Genomic DNA, 17,985 nt, shown 5'->3' with positions numbered 1-17,985 from the left:
ACGGTATAGAAAGGATGAAAATTGTCAAGCGGACCCCTAGCTACCATGAGCTGTGGCAAAATGCCGGGATAACGCGAGGAAGATGTTGATAGAAAGGACGACAATCTCTTATGGCAAAACTGTTGCAAAAGTGACCGCTTTCAGCTGTAAATAATAGTTCCTAATCTCTCCGGTGGCGCTAGGTAGGGTTTGGGACCAAAGAGTATTGTAATATATAGGAGACTCTATGACATGAACCATAGAGGTATAATAATGTAGAGATGAAATGGGGGAGGGGCAACTAATAACCCGACCAAATTACGTAGGTTGTTTTTGGTATGTTGTCAGGAATGTTAAAACGTGTTTTTAATTTTGTCACATTGCGTATGTTCTGTCCCTTATGGTCGCACGGGCGCACATCTATATAAAAAACTAGGTGTATGGTCTAGGTACTTCGGTTTATGGTGGCGGCGCCTATTTACTGTTTTTTGATAGACACTTTTCATATATAGAGATTTTCCTCCTTTTACTTCTACACTCCATACTAGGTATACCATTTCTTTTGACAACAGCAATATACTATAACGATAAGACCGCCTGTTGGGTACCTCTACTTGTGTTTCTGTTTTCTTTTTTATTGTGTTCTTTTATTGAGGTGTGCAATAAAGAGTATATATTTGTATTAGCTATTGTACTATATAAATATATATATAGTTACACAACAAATAATAAAACCTACTCAATCATGACTTATCAATTCTGTGACGAACCCTCATACAGCCAAATAAAAACTTATTTTATGTGCGTAAACACTTTTTGCTAAGACATTTAATTTAAAAAATTAAATAAACTTTTGTGCTGTGGTAATAGGGGATGTTACTGCAATGTTCTGCCACCAGAGTGCAGCACTAGCCTTTTCAGTAAATCATAGAGTAACTTATAAATACCTTTAACAGGTTTTTGACAAGTTTTCAGAGATAATGAAATAATTTGTTTGGTTTGTTTACAGAGGATCTACCGGCAAACACGAATCCGAAATTTCGCTATCTGCCTCTTTATCGCTCGAATATGCAAGAGTGACAGATATGTTAGACAACGAAATTTCGATTTTCTTGTTTCGCGTTAGACCCTCAGATTGTGGTAGTGGCGCACCCTACGCAGAGTTTCGCGTAATATTCCCTATTGGGAATGGTATATTTTAAATTAAATAAGAGATACCACACCATAAAAGTTTAAATGTACCTACTCATAGTGTGTGAAGTAATTAAATGTGGTGCTCCTGGGGAAGATGCACTGTGGCAGGCTCACAATGAAAGTAAGATCGATATTTTAGGTCATATAAATGTTGCTGCGCCTGCGATTATGTTTGCGTAGAATGATAAAAATTATCACCATGTCCTTTCCCGAGTCTCAAACTGTCTCCTTACTAAATTTCATCTCAATTGGTTTATGCATGAAGAGGTAACATTACTTTATTAAGTATGTCATGTCATTACTTCAAGAGTACCGAGATATGTTGCCCCGAGCCGTAGGCGAGTGGTTAGACTCGGGACGAGTGAAGAATGACATTTCCGCGCGTGTATCGAACGACGTTTTTTTAATAAAGTTGCGAAAAAATTAGAAAAACAACAAGTGAGGAATAAAAACAATATAGAATGTTGCCTTTGGAAACTTAGCTTGCAGTAAGAAAAAACGCCTCTTCTTTGACAGGCGTTTCGGCAGCTATTCCTACCTCTACCTTCCATAGCTATTCCGTTCCATTCAGACAACTTATTAAGAACGGTTTTTTAATCTTCAATATTAAAAAATAAACGTGTTATAATGATGAAGAGGTAAGTAATAAAATATGAAATATGTATATTTTTCGTATTCTTATATTAACAGTAGGTTTTTATGTTGGTTACGACGTTTAAAGGAAACTAATATTAACACTTATCAATAAGTAGTCATGAACAGGAACAAATATACTTAAATGAAAAAAAAAATGGAAAACCAACTTTCCGCACCCTAAACAGCTACGTAAAATAGAACTTTTTGAGCAACTATATTAAAAAATTACTTACGTTTCTAAAGGCAACAATCTCCATTTCGCTATATAGGCCATCGATTCACATCTCATCCTTAATCAGTCTGAGAGAGAATCTACGAGGTGAGGTACAAATATTCGCGGAATGAAGTAGAAGGAGGTAAAATGGTACAAAACCTTTTTTCACATCACCTATTCGAAAAAGGGCTTTTTCTTCCCCGCTAGGAGGGATCAAAGTGGCACTTTTCTTCCCTGCTAGGAGGGATCAAAGTGGAACTTTTCTGTTCTAGAACATGTTTTTTTTTTCTGTTTTGAATACATTTTTTTTTAGGTTAATAATATTTTGGAACATAACAATTTCCTCATAGGTGATGTGAAAAACAGTATGTGTCACATGGTAGCAAAATTATTTCACCTTGGGCGTTAACACTTGAATCCCTCACTACGCTCAGGATTCTATTTTAGAATCCCTCGCTACGCTCAGGATTCAATTATAGAATCCTTCGCTTCGTTCAGGATTCAATGTACGCCCTCGCCGTAAATATGTCATTTTGCTCCCTTGTGACACAATCTACTATTGCTTATCTGCTATGAGAAGTATTTATAAAAAAAGTAATTTTGTGGTTTTATGAAACCACGATTGTAAGAGAAACTTTTTTCAGATTAAACTAAATTTCTTCAAATTGGAGAATATCGTGCCGTGATAAAATTTCTACCTAAGCAAGGAAAACCTCCGCAACTTGTAAATAATAAAATGAAAGCCGTCTACGGAGACCAGTGCCCTGCTAAAACTATGATTTTCAAGTGGCATGGCCTCTTCAAACATGGCAGGGAATGAATTGAAGACGACCCTCGCCCAGGACGGCCGATTGAAGTCACATCGCCGGATATCGTTCAAAAAGTGGAAAAACTCGTACTAGAAGATGCTCGACTTAAAAAGACAATAAGTAGGTGTATCAGACACAAAAATTGTGAAAATCCTACATGACCATCTTGACATGACGAAAGTGAGTGCTAGGTGGGTACCGATAATGCTCAAATCGCAGCAGATGCAAAACAACGAGTTGAGGCATCGAAGCAATTTTTGAATCTGTGCGTTGACAATCATATAGTCCGACAAGAAATTCTAGAAAATTATTGAGGGCGCCACTTACTGTCACATTTTTGATGTAAAATGGCAACAATTTAGTATGGAAATTTTTTAGTGCCCTTTTATTTAATTTCTACTATTTTATGTCGCACTATACCCACATATTGGAACGAATTGTGACTGGGGATCTGATGAGACTTGGCTTCATAATTTTGAACCTGAGTCGAAACAAGAGTCTATACAGTAGCATAAGAAGGGTGCACCACCTCCGAAGAAGTTCAGCCTATCAGAATCGGCCGGAAAGGTGATGGCTACGATTTTTTGGGATTCAAAAGGAAATCTTATAAATAATAAATAAATAATTTTTATAGGACATTCTTACACAGATTGACTAAGTCCCACGGTAAGCTCAAGGAGGCTTGTGTTATGGGTACTCAGACAACGATATATATAATATATAAATACTTAAATACATAGAAAACACCCATAACTCAGGAACAAATATCTGTGCTCATCACTCAAAATAAATGCCCTTACCGGGATTCGAACCCAGGACCATCGGCTTTACAGGCAGGGTCACTACCCACTAGGCCAGACCGGTCGTCAAAATCTTATGATCGACTACAAGGACAACGGTGTTACCATAACTGGGACATATTGTGCAATGCTATTAGAAAGACAACGTTAAGCCATTAAAGAAAAAAGTCGGGGAAAACTAAAAAGGGTGTGTTGCTGTTGCACGACAATGCACCGGTTCACAAGAGCCATTGTTGCGATCGCTGCTCTTACCAGGTGCGGCTTCGAATCACTACCCACCCTACAGCCCGGATCTGGCCCCCAGCGATTATTATTTGTTCCGTGTTCCCAAATTGTAAAAAAGAACTACGAGGAAAAAATGTTTGTGACGATGAAGAAGTGAAGGAGGCTATTTGAGCTCATTTTGAGGGAAAACATAAAAAAAATATTTATTTGACGGTCTACATTAATTAATTAGTCGATCTGAAAAATGCATTAAACTCGAGGGTAAATATATTGAAAACGAAAAATACTTCTATTGTTTTATTTAATTTGCAAGTACTTCATTCCGCGAATATTTGTACGTCCCCTCGTAATTAAACCCGCGCGGGTTACGCGAGACCGCTTTTGTGACGGAGCCGGTTGAAAATACTTTCCGGAGAATACTAAATAACTTAAAGTTAGTACCTGTCGGTTTAACCATTGGTAGTAGGTGGATGGAATAGTTCTACAAGATAAAAATAATTGTGTGGTTTTAGGAAACCACGATGCAATTGAAACTTTTTTCAGATTTAACTAAAAAATTTCGAAAAATTATACATTTTAGTGAATATTATACATATAGAAAACGTTTTAAAGAGTGGAATGAAATTAACAAAAACATAATAGCAAAGTAAGTATTTACATTGCTTTCAATAATATAATTAAATAAGGGCAGGTGTAAGTACCAAGTAGGTTAATTGAATACACCGCTTGCAGCTTCTGACGCTATATCCATTTTCTTTGCAATAATTAGGTATCACATTAGGATAATTTCGGGTAATATCGCCACGCTACGCTCTGTAGCTCCGTACACAGTGCTCCAGAAATTCTTTAAAATTAACACATGAGTAATGATTTCATGATTCGTGTCCATCTTGTAGCTGAAGAATTTCAGGCATAGCTCATCTCTTGTATAAGCAGATAAGCAGCCTCCATTAGATGCGCTGTAGTTTCTCCCACGTGCAATTAGTTAGCGGAATCAAATCGCACTATTTTCTGTAGAATGTCATCGGACCGGACATGGTTGTCGTGAACAAAATTAAAATTGCCTTGAGGACTATAAATATATAATTTTGGGATGCTAATTTCCCTATTTACATCATTCTCGTGTTTAATGGTTGCTCCATTTTTCTTTGGTTACACTTTAAAATTAATATAGAAAAAAAACTTATAATATCTGTTTACTACATTTACTTTTGTGTAACGGTAATAAACAACAGGTGGTGGTAGGTTACAAAGTTTAATATTCTAGATAAACATCAAAATATGACAAAAGACTATGAACTATAACTACTAGAATTTAGCAGCAATAATATGTTTGTGAGATTTTTGTAAACATAGTTTTTATTTTAAAATATTTCTGTGTTAAATCAGTTTTCGTTCGAACAAAAGAAATAGTACCTAAACATCAAAATGAATTTATAAACAAAACTTGGTTAAGCTCCAAAGATAATAAGAAACGTGTTTCAAAGGCGATAGACCAACATATTCGCGGATAGTGGTCTGTTTCTCGGGGCACGGGAGTGCCCCCGCCAAGCCGAGCAAAACAAAGAGGCACGGCCGTACCATCCTTTTCTCGAAAAAAAAAAAAAAAAACAAGCCCTGTCGACACAACAGGGATAGAAACGTATTGTAATATTGTACTTAGTAGTTGAACTTGTATTTTAAATTCAATATACGCGATATAATCCGTTTTCATAGTTTTATGTCATTGTATTTTAAAGGTATAAGTAAATTATTTCTTGCTAAATAGCCTGCCTACTGCTTAAAATATTAAACAGTTTTCAACTGACAATGGACTGGACAAGAGAAAAAATAGCACGTCTGTAAACTAATAACGGTAAGATTAATAGTACAACTAACTGAGCACTATGCACCGGCAGGAACAGTGAAAAATGACTCCGTACTTCCATTATGGTAAAAGCAATGTTAGCTTTAGTCGACTCGACTTTCTACGTCTCATTTTTCTTTGAAGTCTAAGGAAATATATTTAAAATGAAATACAAATACAAATCGACGGTTATATTATTTTTTAAGATTTTCTCAAATTCTGTATTTTATTTTTAATGTAGTGTGCAAATAAATATTTGTATTTAATACAAATTGGTATAATGTATTTATAAGTGAATCTTGGTACCTACTGATCGATGATTATTGATTATTCTCTCTTTGGTCTCACTGGCTAGTGTTTTGAACTACGTGGCGATGCGATGTGATGAAACGATTGGTTTATGCTGCAGTATCTACAGGCCGGTGAAAACTTCAAAAATAACTAAGTACCTAATGATAGTAATGATGATTCATGGACCTTTAACAATTGTACGTCTTATTAAAATATATGTATTACTTTGTTTCATTATGCTTTCCTGGTCGTTGAAAATTATATCTTGTAGCTTTATCCATAACGAAGTTGGACGGGGGAAAACGCGCAGAATGGCTTTGAGATTGCTTTGCAATATTTGCAGTGTTAAGTTGCATTTCTTTTACAAAAAAATACGTAAAAGGTATGTTTTTACCAAAAGCATTTTTTTTTTCAATTAATTATTAAATTCATACTCGTATGAGTTTCTGAACGATGCTTTTTCGAGGATCTAATAGGAATCGTCAATACACGCTTGAATGACGTTTGACCGATTTCCTGTCTGTTTTTTTATTAACGACGTGAGAAGGACGGAGCGATTGTAATCCAAGTATTTCAAATTCGTATTAGGTCCCGCTCTTTGAAATTACATTTGAATAAATGTCATTTTGAACCACGTAATGAGCAAAATCGAATTTTGTTTACGTTTTTTTAACTCTCCCTTAATCAAGGAGCTGCTGAGGTGAAAAAATAATAACTCATTTAAAAAACTGTAAAGATCATTTTAAGTTTTTTCGTGGAACCTTAAAATCTTAGTTCGCGTCCTGCCCTGATAGCTCATCTCTAAGATCTCAAGCCACGCTAATGTCTCATTGTGCGAGGCGAGACAGCATTCAAGTGGCTTTTCACATCAAAGGCAGTTTTCTCTTTGAGCCACCGTACATCTAGGAAGAGTGATATTCGCCGCTGAACTCTTGAGGAGCCAGGGCCGGCAGCGACACAATGGTGCTTTGTTTTTCTAGCTTTTAAAACAATCGATAACTGTTGTTGTGACCCAATTAGCTCCATGCATGTTAGTTTTTTGAAATCATAGGTAATTTATATAGTTTTAACACCGGAAAAAATAAAAATACTTTGGTAAACCTTCACCTGATTTTATTAAAAAATGTTTACTGTTGGAAAATTTTGAGCGGTTAAAACGCTTATAATTTTTGGCGCGAATTCGACAGAGCATGTTGACGTCCCACGTTGGATGGTCCAACTGACGTTTGCTACTAATGACACTTATGTGAACTAATCTGTCGAATGTGTGACGTCACGTGACATTTCGCGCGTTTCACTCACTAGCTTTTCGCGGGCAAATTTTTGTACTTTTTATTTATTATTTTAAGCTTTAAAGCTAATGCTAATTTAATAACATAATAAACAATAATAAAAGGAAATGCATCTGTAACACTATATAACGGTAACCAACATCCGAATAAAAAATATTTCGATCAAATATAAACATGCATGAGGCTAATTCTCTTAGAGCTGGAAATATGATCGGCTCTGATTTATTGAATCAGCAATTCTTCCGTACTCATTTATTAAGTATACAGAATTTTATACATTGTATATTGTTTAAAATTATAACAAAATTAAATACGTTATCTGAAGGTCGCTCTTCATTTTTTTTTAGGTTTATATTATTTGTTGTCTTTTAGCAACGATAGAAATATACACACCAATTATACTAATATTTTTTTTAAATAAATAGTCACCTTTTGAGTAACACACACAATCACTCAAAACACACACGTACACGTTATACAAGCCATATCTAGTTTGTATAAAATGCTTTTTTACTCCCTTCTTCTTCCTTCTTTTTTTGTGTTTCCACTTAGTTATTGCATGTTAATTGTACTTTTGTGGACATCTGTTATTAGCTATGTTTTCTGTTCACTATGATTTGTATTACTTTTTGTATTGCTGTTGATGCCCCAAATAAATAAAATAAAAATAAATAAATAATACGGAAACCTAAAACGAAGAGACCCGACCAAGACTTGAATCTACCTTGGAGCCAAAAATTGAGTTTTTTTTCCTAACTATATTGCTATAATTATTTTATAGCTAAATAAAATTGGTTAACTGCGGTTGGCCCCGGTGAGGGCGAGGTCACGGGGGTATAAGCCGGCTCGGACCATATAAATGCCTGAAGATCACATTTGAATTGTAAGTTACTATGTACGCATTTTCTTTATCTATTCCATTTCAATGAGATGTCCTTGGTCTCGTGACCGGTTTATCCCAATCCATAATTTGTGTCACATATATTATATATATAAAGGTATACGAGTCTTAGCTCGGTGTTTTGGTATTTTTCCAAATAAAAAAATATACCTACATTAAATCAACACTTCCTTAGAATTATTTTAACACCGAGACCTAAAAAGAACCTTTCGTTGGATAAAAATAATCGGAACATATCTTTTCTCAAAATTAATATGACTAATCAAGAATACGGATTTCAATAGTCCGCATTCAGAAAAATTACAGTACTCGTCATCGTCAATACTCGCTGAAAATATTCCCTGCTGTATGAATCAGAAACGTACCTACTAAGTTGATTGAGGTAAATATTATTTGCATAATTTAAAAACATTGAAACAAAGAAGAATTTGATTTCGTTCTATACCTATTTTGGTTTTGTTTGTGCATCTAAAGAGATGAGCATATTTTTTTTATAATAAGTGCCTTTAAGTAAAAATGGTTTATCTATACAGGGGGAATTTCAAATCGTGAATCGTAACCACGTTTACCGGTAAAGCTACTTAAGATTAATACAGAGCACTAGTGTTAATTACAATTAAGGACCCGCTTAATTAATTATGAACAAAAACAGAAAGTGCGTCCCCACTTGTCATCCGCCTTGGTCACCCTACACGAGTCACGTGACTTGCAACGCAATGTTTACCTAAGTGCAAAGGTTACCTTATCAATATCATGCATTAAATGCATTGTGCAGTTTGTTAATTAAACACTCATAAATTTTTCCTTTAGTTTACTCACATAAAAACGAAACAGAGATATTGCAACAAAAAAATTATTTACACATAATTTTAATAAATGTTCGAAATGCTCGCCCTGGACTTCCAAACACAAATTTGCTCGTCGCCTGAGATTGTTCTTTAATCTTCTTAACACAAAAACGTCGGCTTTTACTGCCTCAAAAGCTCTTTCGATTTTTTGACGCAGTTCCGCTACAGTTTCAGACGGTTGTGCATAAACTCGCCGTTTGATGTCTCCCCAAAGATAAAAATCTAAGGGAGTCAAATCGGGACTTCGCGGTGGCCATAAGATAGGCCCGTTTCGTCCGATCCAGCGGCGTGGGTGCTCTCTGTCCAGGTGAGCTCGAACTTCGCGGTGGAAATGAGCCGGGGCTCCGTCGTGCTGATAATGCAAATTAATCAAATTACTCTTCCGGTACTTCTCTTAGCAAATCTGGTACCACATTTATCAAAAATTGGAGATAGTTTTGTCCATTTAATCGTCCTTGAATGAAATATGGTCAAATCAATGCATCATTCAGAATACCTGCCCACACGTTAAGACTGAACCTTACTTGATAGGCGTCTCTTCTCGTAACGTGAGGATTTCTTCCACTCCACCAATGCTCATTATGAACATTAAATAGCCCGATCCTCGTGAACGTTGCCTCGTCAGTCCATAGTATGTTCGTGTCCAGGTTTTCTAATAGCCATCGGCACATGGCCCTCCTTTTTCCGCAATCAGCCAACAAGAGATCTTGGACTGGCTGGAAGTGGTACGGATGTTGTCCTGATGCATTAAGCAGCTGCCAAACGTAACGTTGACTTACGTGAAAAAGACGTGCAGCAGCTCTTGTACTCGCTTGAGGATTACGATTAAAAAATAATCTTATGTTTCTGTACAGCCTATCCAGATGAAATCGTGGTCGACCGCGAGCCTGAGCGTGCATAGGCACAGTAAATTGGCCATAATCTCGTAGGTTTTGCACCATCCTCATAATTAAAATTTGTCTCGGTACCGGCGACTCAGGATACCTTCTTCCGAATAGTTCTTGCGTTTGACCAATTCTGCCAGTCTGAGCGTACCAAGATACCATATCAAACCTTTGTATGTTCGTGTACGGATACGGTGCGGTGGAGGCATTTTCATACCATTAATCATAATAAAACTAAATTATTTTAAGAGTAAATACGATTTAAATACTTATGTTGACAATGTCGACTATGTTGAAATTATTGACAATACGTGCCAAAATTCTATCCAGCCAACTTCAATACCCTCCTAAAGGTTGGATATCTAGTTAAAATTTTCATGACAAGTGCGAAACATGAATGTAGGGTGACCACGAGATTTTAAAAATTAGGATAAATCAAATTAAAAGTGGACAAAATAAAAACGTACTTAATTTAGGTTTTATTGCACTGTAAATTATTGTTAACTATGTATAGACTTCAAAAAAAATATTACGATTCACGATTTAAAATTCACCCTGTATAATAAACTGCTGCTTCGACCCACTTTCTTCTTTTTAACCGACTTCAATTTCAGTAAGGAAGAGGTTCTGTATTCCGTTGTGGCAATTTTTTTTATAATTCAGAATTGAGGCGTCGGTGCTTGGGAGTTGAGGTGCCGGGGGTTTAGACTCTAAACCTAAACTTTAGAGTTGAGGGATCGGGGGTTAGGAGTTAAGGGGCTTGGGGTGGAGGGGTCCGGGATTGGCGGTTGTCAAAAGCTGACGTCTGTTCAATTCAAGTATAACCGGTCAAACAACTTTGTCAGTAGAAAAAGGCGCGAAATTCAAATTCTCTTTGGGACAAAAACATTTTGAGCCAAAAAAATTTTTTAAATTTCCCGCTTTTTATAGTGACGGAAATGACTTAAAAGACTTTACCACCACAAATTTCAACTGTTAAAGTCATGAGCACTATTTTTTTCTTAGACTTTACATTCATTCACAAACAAAAAATTTTTGCTGAAAACTTTTGACGACGGCGCCATCTAACTCTGAGATAACGTCGCTGATGTTTCGCTTTTTTAACTTATTTATAACAGCGTATGTTTCTATGGTTGCCGGTAACGCAAAACTTCTATGTTAGAACTTTTATAGGGAATGCTGTTAGCGGATTGGCCGTTTCCGGGTTTTGTTTATTTTGCGTTTTTATTAAGGCAGTGAGAGGTGAAAACGCGAAAAGAGCTTCTAAGAAACTCGAGATGCGTTTTTCAAGTAATTTCATCAAAGATTGTGTTACCTAATAAAGAATTACTGGTAATATAAAAACTTTTTACACAAAAAAAGAAAACCGACTTCAAAAAGGATGAAATAAAATATTATCCTTTTTAGGGTTCCGTATTTAAGTAGAGTCAGGCCAAGAAAAGTCTACAACAATTTTGATAACACACGCAGTGCAAGTGTTATTTTATACGTCAAACTTCTATGAAATTATGACGTACAAATAACACTTGCACTGCGTATGCTATCAAAATCGTTTCAGACTTTACCTGCTCTAACTCTATACTTATGCGTTACCAACTGATATATTTGAAGCCGATGCCAAACCAAATTTTGGTGCGATTCGATAAGGATGCGGCTATATATAAGTATGTACGTTGGATTGCCTTACACGACGACAATGAACAAACTTTCTATAGGTACCTAAGAACATACCTCAGAACGCGCGGTCAAACCTTCTTGACGCAATCCGTACCATGTTTATCGGCACATTAGTGTAAATCCAATGCGTTTATTTGCCGTCTTATTTTTTAAAGAGCATTTATTAATAATTGAACAGTCCATAGCACGCAAGTGTGGGATTGGGACTGAGTTATTTCCTTTCCCTTATCCAGAGGACTACATTTCAAAATACAAAACAATTCAAGGAATATTCATGCCAAATTTCAGCTAAAGCGGTTTAGTTGTTTAGCCATGAAAAGGCAACAAAGAGTCAGACAAAATTACTTTCACGTTTATAACGATTCTTACGATAATGAAAACCCGACCCGTTAAACAATTATTTTCATATTTTTTTCAAACGTTTTAAACTCATAAGAATACAATTTAATTTTTTGTAACCACCAAATACGTTAATGTAAAGGTAAATAAACGTTCTTTAAATTTAAATTGATACTTATATTAATTAGGTAGTTCAATTAGGCTAAGAAATAAACTCAAATTAGTCCGATTTGTGCAAAAGGTGAGATCTTTTCGATAGCGAATGTATAAGGATACGAAAATAAGGGGGAAATTCAAAGGGCTAGTGGGCACCACTTTTCAGCCCGCCAACATCGGGTTTCTAGGAGCGTAGGAACAGGAACCCCACTACAAGGATCGGTAGTCAAACTGCGGTCCGCAACTTTTGCAAACGAATATCTCATTGGAGCCTGCTCTAGTTAAAAATACAGAACTTCATGTAACGTGTTACTAAAAATATATCTAATAGATTGTACCCAAATTGTTTTTTGAGAAATCGTAGGTAGTCAAATTTTGTATACGGGTTTGTGTACCTACCGCCAGCAGCCAGGAACCGTTCGGACCATCTTGATATTTAGATAATTCCTCCCCTTTGCGCTCGACTGCTGTCCTTTTTGGACGCCGCTCGGCCTTATGCAGTTTAGTAGTGTTATTTTATTACCTATTTGTAATTAGATTATCATCGACTGTAAATATATGGTTATCTGCCTTAGCGCCACTTGCACCATCTCACTAACTTGTGGTTAACCAGTTCAACCGTTAACCCAGTGTCAAATTGTCCAATCCATGGTAACTCGAGGTTTAAGCGGGTAACCCCGGGTTAAAGTGGGATGGTGCAAGGGCTCTTTTAGGCGTGTTAACGGATTTTAAAGAACCGTATTTTTTTTATTTCAAAATATAAGAAATAAAAAATACGGTTATCTTTACTCAACTCAACTTGAAACAAATAATCTTAATTAAACGTCACGCCAAAAGCTACCCATTTACAAACTTGACTCAAATCAATTAAAACCCATTACAAATAAATATTCAGGGCAGTCGTCGAATCCAAATTCCAATCTTGCCAATATTGTCGCTCTCAGAATCGAACCTGTAATCTTTCAATTACAAATTCAAGTGCGATTCGTTCCAATTAACTTTCACATTGATCTGAGACTGGCCGTCTCCGAAGTCTTTTATTCGAGCTGGCAATTTAATCAAAATATCAAGTGGTTTCGTTTGGTTTTTTTACTTTGAACTTCCATCGGAGTAATGAAAGATATGAATTCGAAGTCACGTTTTCACAGCGGAAAATTTTTGGCTGACATACCTACCTGAAATAAATGGAGTATTTTGTGTTAAATTCTGTCGGAGCCGTGGTTAGTTAAAAATGAGACAGAAGTAGTAACCTGTACGTTGTGGGCGGGGGGGGAAGAGATATTATGTATCCAATACAAAAACTTTTCATGTAAAGTGTCATGGTACCAAGACAATTTTAAGCTTTAACACTATAAAACCTATCTAGGTGACGTTCGGATGTCAACTGCAGCTGCACAGCATTACTGAATCTGTCAATTACTGCCGCGATTATGACGAAGGAAATTTACAGGTATTTACAGCGGCGGGAACAATGACACTGCAACAATAATATAGCTGCAGTTGACATCTTAACGTCACCTTTAGTCAAACAGTGTGGCTTGGCGGTTCAGCTGCTGCTGATCAAGATCTTAAAACTTTTTTACACGCTTGGTAGATGGTAGTCTTGGCGATACTTTACACGAAATGTTTTTGGGTGAATTTAATCCATTTTTTAAAGCTGCCCAATAATTCAAAATTTCGTACTTTTATAAGCGAATAAGTTAAAATTTTGCGTATTACGAAACGGTCGCCGCCGGATCCAACAGACCCATACGTACCTACTTAATCGGGGACATCCTCGCGTTAACCTGTGGAGCGCCCCAATATCACGTTCGATACAATTGTGTAATACTATAACTCCTCCCCCAGTCGTGTGGGGCCTCATCTGCGGGTCCCCAGCCCGCGGCTCTCCTGGGCAATCAGGGCATTGACAAATTGCCGCCGCCTTATCCCCTCCGTCTGCGCCGAAGCAGGTGCGCATCAGCGCTCTCCTCGCGCACCCGCTCCGCTTCTTCTTTCTTCAGCATTATTTTTTCGCAAAAGGATCATCCTCGTTAAGGGCCCTTTTTAACTCCCGCCGTTCTGTGGCCCAGCTGGGGCACTCTACCAGGGTGTGGTAAGCAGTTTCATCATCGCCTCCGCAGTGATGACTGGTCTGCGAAGGCTCCCGCTTTATGTTGTGCAAGTAGTGACCATAGCAACCATGCCCAGTTGCCTGTACGTCAGAAGTCCTTTTTTCTGGTCGAGCCAGCTGTCAAGGGATAAGAGGAGAACCCCTATAGTGTATGTACCATAGGGCTCGTCCTCAAGCTGGTTCTTCCATCAATCCCTCTCTTTTTTTTTGCCTCTTCTAGCCGCGCTTCCAGTTCTCGGGCAGCCAGACGCTCATCTGCGATGCGCAGCTCCACCCTCTGGTCATATTTTTTTGCCAGTAATCGGGCATCTAAGTCCCACGGCAGGGTACCGACAAGGGCACATGCAGCTGCGTTAGTTAACCGCCAGCTGCGGTTAACCCCGGGTTAGTGGGATGGTGCAAGTGGCGCTAACTATCACTTTAAGGGACTAACGGCATTGTCGTGCAATACCTAACGAACAAGTTAATATATATCAAGGTCACTGGGTTCATCAGACTCATTAGCGACTGCTGAAGTGATTTAAAAAAGGAACGTGAATGTACATAGTAATAGAGAATTAAGATGACTATGAATGAATCAACTTCCCTCACAGAAAATACCTCAATACACAACTTTTTGCTTGATCCGTCAACATAAAGGGCCACAAAAACAACAATCAATCGATCAATATTGACATTCCTAAATCTCATCTGAGTGTAAGTCAAAATTCACAAGTCCTGTAAAAGATTACAGCTGGAGTCCCGTTGTTTGCCGCAAGTAATATGTCAACGTCGCAATAATAATTCATCCTGTCACCTCGAATCACAACATTTCGGGAGATAAACATTTACTTAAATACTATGCTTAACTTTGATCTATATTCAAAAATAATAACAATCAATTATCAAAAGTAATTATTTGTAAACAACACTGGAAACTACCTTGAAAATTATTAATTATTTATGCGCAATTATTGATTGGGTACCTACTAGTAATTCTCGATTTCAGTTTGACTACGGAATCTTAAAGGTGCGTTTAAAGATCTTTCCGCACGAAATATAACAAACGGCGCGATTCGGGAAATGAATTAGAGATTCACTAGTTATGAAATAGTCAAGATATGATTGTGACGTCCCACGAGTAAAGGTACCTTATGGCGGTTGCAGCTTACGCTATTATTATTAACGCCGCTCCAATTAATTAATATAGGATTTGCGACGCTACGCGACGTAAGCGCCAGCCGCCATAAGGTACCTTTTGCCGTGAAATGTCACATATCTTTACTTCTTCTTCTTCTTTCATATCTAGTGAATATCTAATTCGTTTCTCGAATCGCGCCGATAGTCTTAAGGACCCTAAAAGCATTCAACATCTCCATTTTATCGTAAGTAGGTATTTAAAAACGCCATTTAACAAACACACACACACACACACACACACACACACACGCACACTTAACTTCACTACAAATTCAATTACTAACTCGTAGGATTCTGGAAAAGATAAACAAAGGAAGCATTGCATACATAGTGAAACAAGAGGATAAAGGGATAGAACCGTGTTTTAATTAAAATAGCCTTATTATTTCACTGGTAAGAATTGCGACTGAGCCGTGATTATTTTTCCTGTGATAGTCATTTATTCCGAAACGATTTTTGGACGCTGCTTTTGAGGGATGAAACCTGTGATTTTTGTAATGAGGAGCTTAAATATGTTTAGGTACCTAGGTTTGTAAATGTTCGTTTTTAAACTAAAACTTTTTAAGAATAACAACAATATTATTGTTTTAAACTAAAGTAGGTAACTTATAGGCATCACTTGAAATAAATTCCTCTAAAAATGAATTTTGTTGTAGTTATGGTTATTGTAATTCCCTTTAACTGTATGAATACTTAGTTCAAGGGCCGATTTTGAATTATATTCTTATTATCTATTTACATAAACAGCTACGAGAAATAGACGAATCATGCTAAGAATCGACAGTGAGTACATTTATTTATAAGTAGATAAGTACAGTGCGTAAGTTCCTATATATTTATTTATTTAAACTTTATTGCACAAAAAGAGTACAAATAGCGGACTTAACGCCTTGAGGCATTCTTTACCAGTCAACCATTGGGCTAAACAGAGACAGTTAGTTTGGTGCAGGATTGTAAAGAGTGGATATAAAAAAGATCCAAGTTGAGACTACTTAACTATGTATACTTACACAAATATACATTTTAAACATACCTACATATATCATCATCATTAATTTAAGAGCCTAGCTCTTGTCGGTGGAGCAATTTCCATGTATCTCTTTCCTGAGCCTTTCGTTTGACCGCCTGATACGACACGACGTTTATCTTTTCATTTGGTTGGTCCATGTATGTTCTTCTTGGTCTCCCTCTCTTCCGCCATCCTTCTACTTTCCCTTCCACAATATTTTTTATGAATTCGTCGTGTCGTAACAGGTGCCCAACCATCTTCCCTCTTCTGCTCTCAATGATTTGCAACAGGGACCTCCTCTCCTGCACAAGGTTAAGAACTTCCTGGTTAGATTTTCTCTCGGTCCAACTAATCTTCTCCATCCGCCGCCAGCACCACATTTCAAAGGCTTCAAGTCTTTCTTTGTCCCTCTGTGTCATTGTCCATGTTTCACACCCGTATAATGCTATGCTCCAGATCCAGATGTACACTTTGATAAGCCTTTTCCTGATTTGGCGAGATATTCTGGCTTTAAATAGGCATTTTTTTGTATTAAAAGCTATGGCTAAAAAAGCTTTTAATACAAAAAAATGCCTATTCTTGAGATAATATCTTATGTACACCTGGAGTTGTTAGTAATGAAGCTACCAAGGTATTTCAATTTGGAAACTTGATCTATTTTACAATTATTTAATGTGACTAGGTATTGAAGCTGTCTTTGCAGTGACGAGCGTTTTAGTTTTATTTATATTGATTTTAAGTCCAAAGTCCTTGAAAACTGTGTCCATGTCTGTAATTAAATCCTACCTACATATATACGAATTCAATATATATAATAATTATGTACCTAGTGTGAGATATTACGTAGACATTTGGTCGCGAAGGTTGCTTTTGAATGTAAGCTCGCTGTAAGCTTGTCTGATAAGCAGAGGCAGAGCATTCCACAGCCGAACTGCTTGGCAGGTGAATGAGTTGGACGAGAATCCAGTCCGATGAAAAAGGACAGCCAGCTTCAGAGTACGAGAAGCACGAAGAACATAACCAGGACGGGCTATTATAAACTTAAATTTAGATCAGATAACTGGGTGCAGCTGGGTCAAATAAAATTCAATACAGAGTAAATACATAAAATTCGCAATAACCTGCGTTCATGAATTGGGAGCCATTGGAGTTTACGGCGAAAAGCAGAGACGTGGTCATATTTGCGGAAGTTAAAAATGAATCTGATGCAATTGTTAAGGAGACGATCAAGTTTGGACAGCGAAGGCTTGTGTAATGTTAGTGCCAAAAGTTGGGACAAAAGAAGTAAAATTTTAGTGCTTGCCGGTAAAAAGATTTTATGTCTATAAAGCGCCCGCAATGTATTGGTCACCCTGCGACTGAGGTCAGGAATGTCAAACCACAGTCGATAATTAAGCCCAGATTTTTAACATGCGCTGACAGGGGAATCACGGTGCTTTCGAATAGGATAGGCGCAAAGCGAGAAAGATCAGTTGACGAAAGCAGGCGGGGGCTTTCCAAAACAATAGCTGGGCATTTGGTGGGGTTAACGGCGATTCCAAAGTCACGGGACCAAACAGCGATGCGGTTAAGACCGTTGTTACTTTGTGCGAC

At 37.2% G+C, this 17,985-nt stretch overlaps 1 protein-coding gene across 1 annotated transcript in view; it reads right to left on the bottom strand.

Moving 5' to 3' along the window:
• The window catches only part of LOC134741698 (uncharacterized), a 491,852-nt gene that overhangs the window by 73,454 nt on the left and 400,413 nt on the right, over nt 1–17,985 (bottom strand). The gene's annotated exons all lie outside the window — the stretch shown is intronic.

Source organism: Cydia strobilella, chromosome 5 (assembly GCF_947568885.1).
Source record: "Cydia strobilella chromosome 5, ilCydStro3.1, whole genome shotgun sequence".
In the NCBI taxonomy this organism is placed as follows: domain Eukaryota; kingdom Metazoa; phylum Arthropoda; class Insecta; order Lepidoptera; family Tortricidae; genus Cydia; species Cydia strobilella.
The sequence above is the reverse complement of the archived record's forward strand: the minus strand, read 5'-3'. Positions and strand labels throughout refer to the sequence as shown.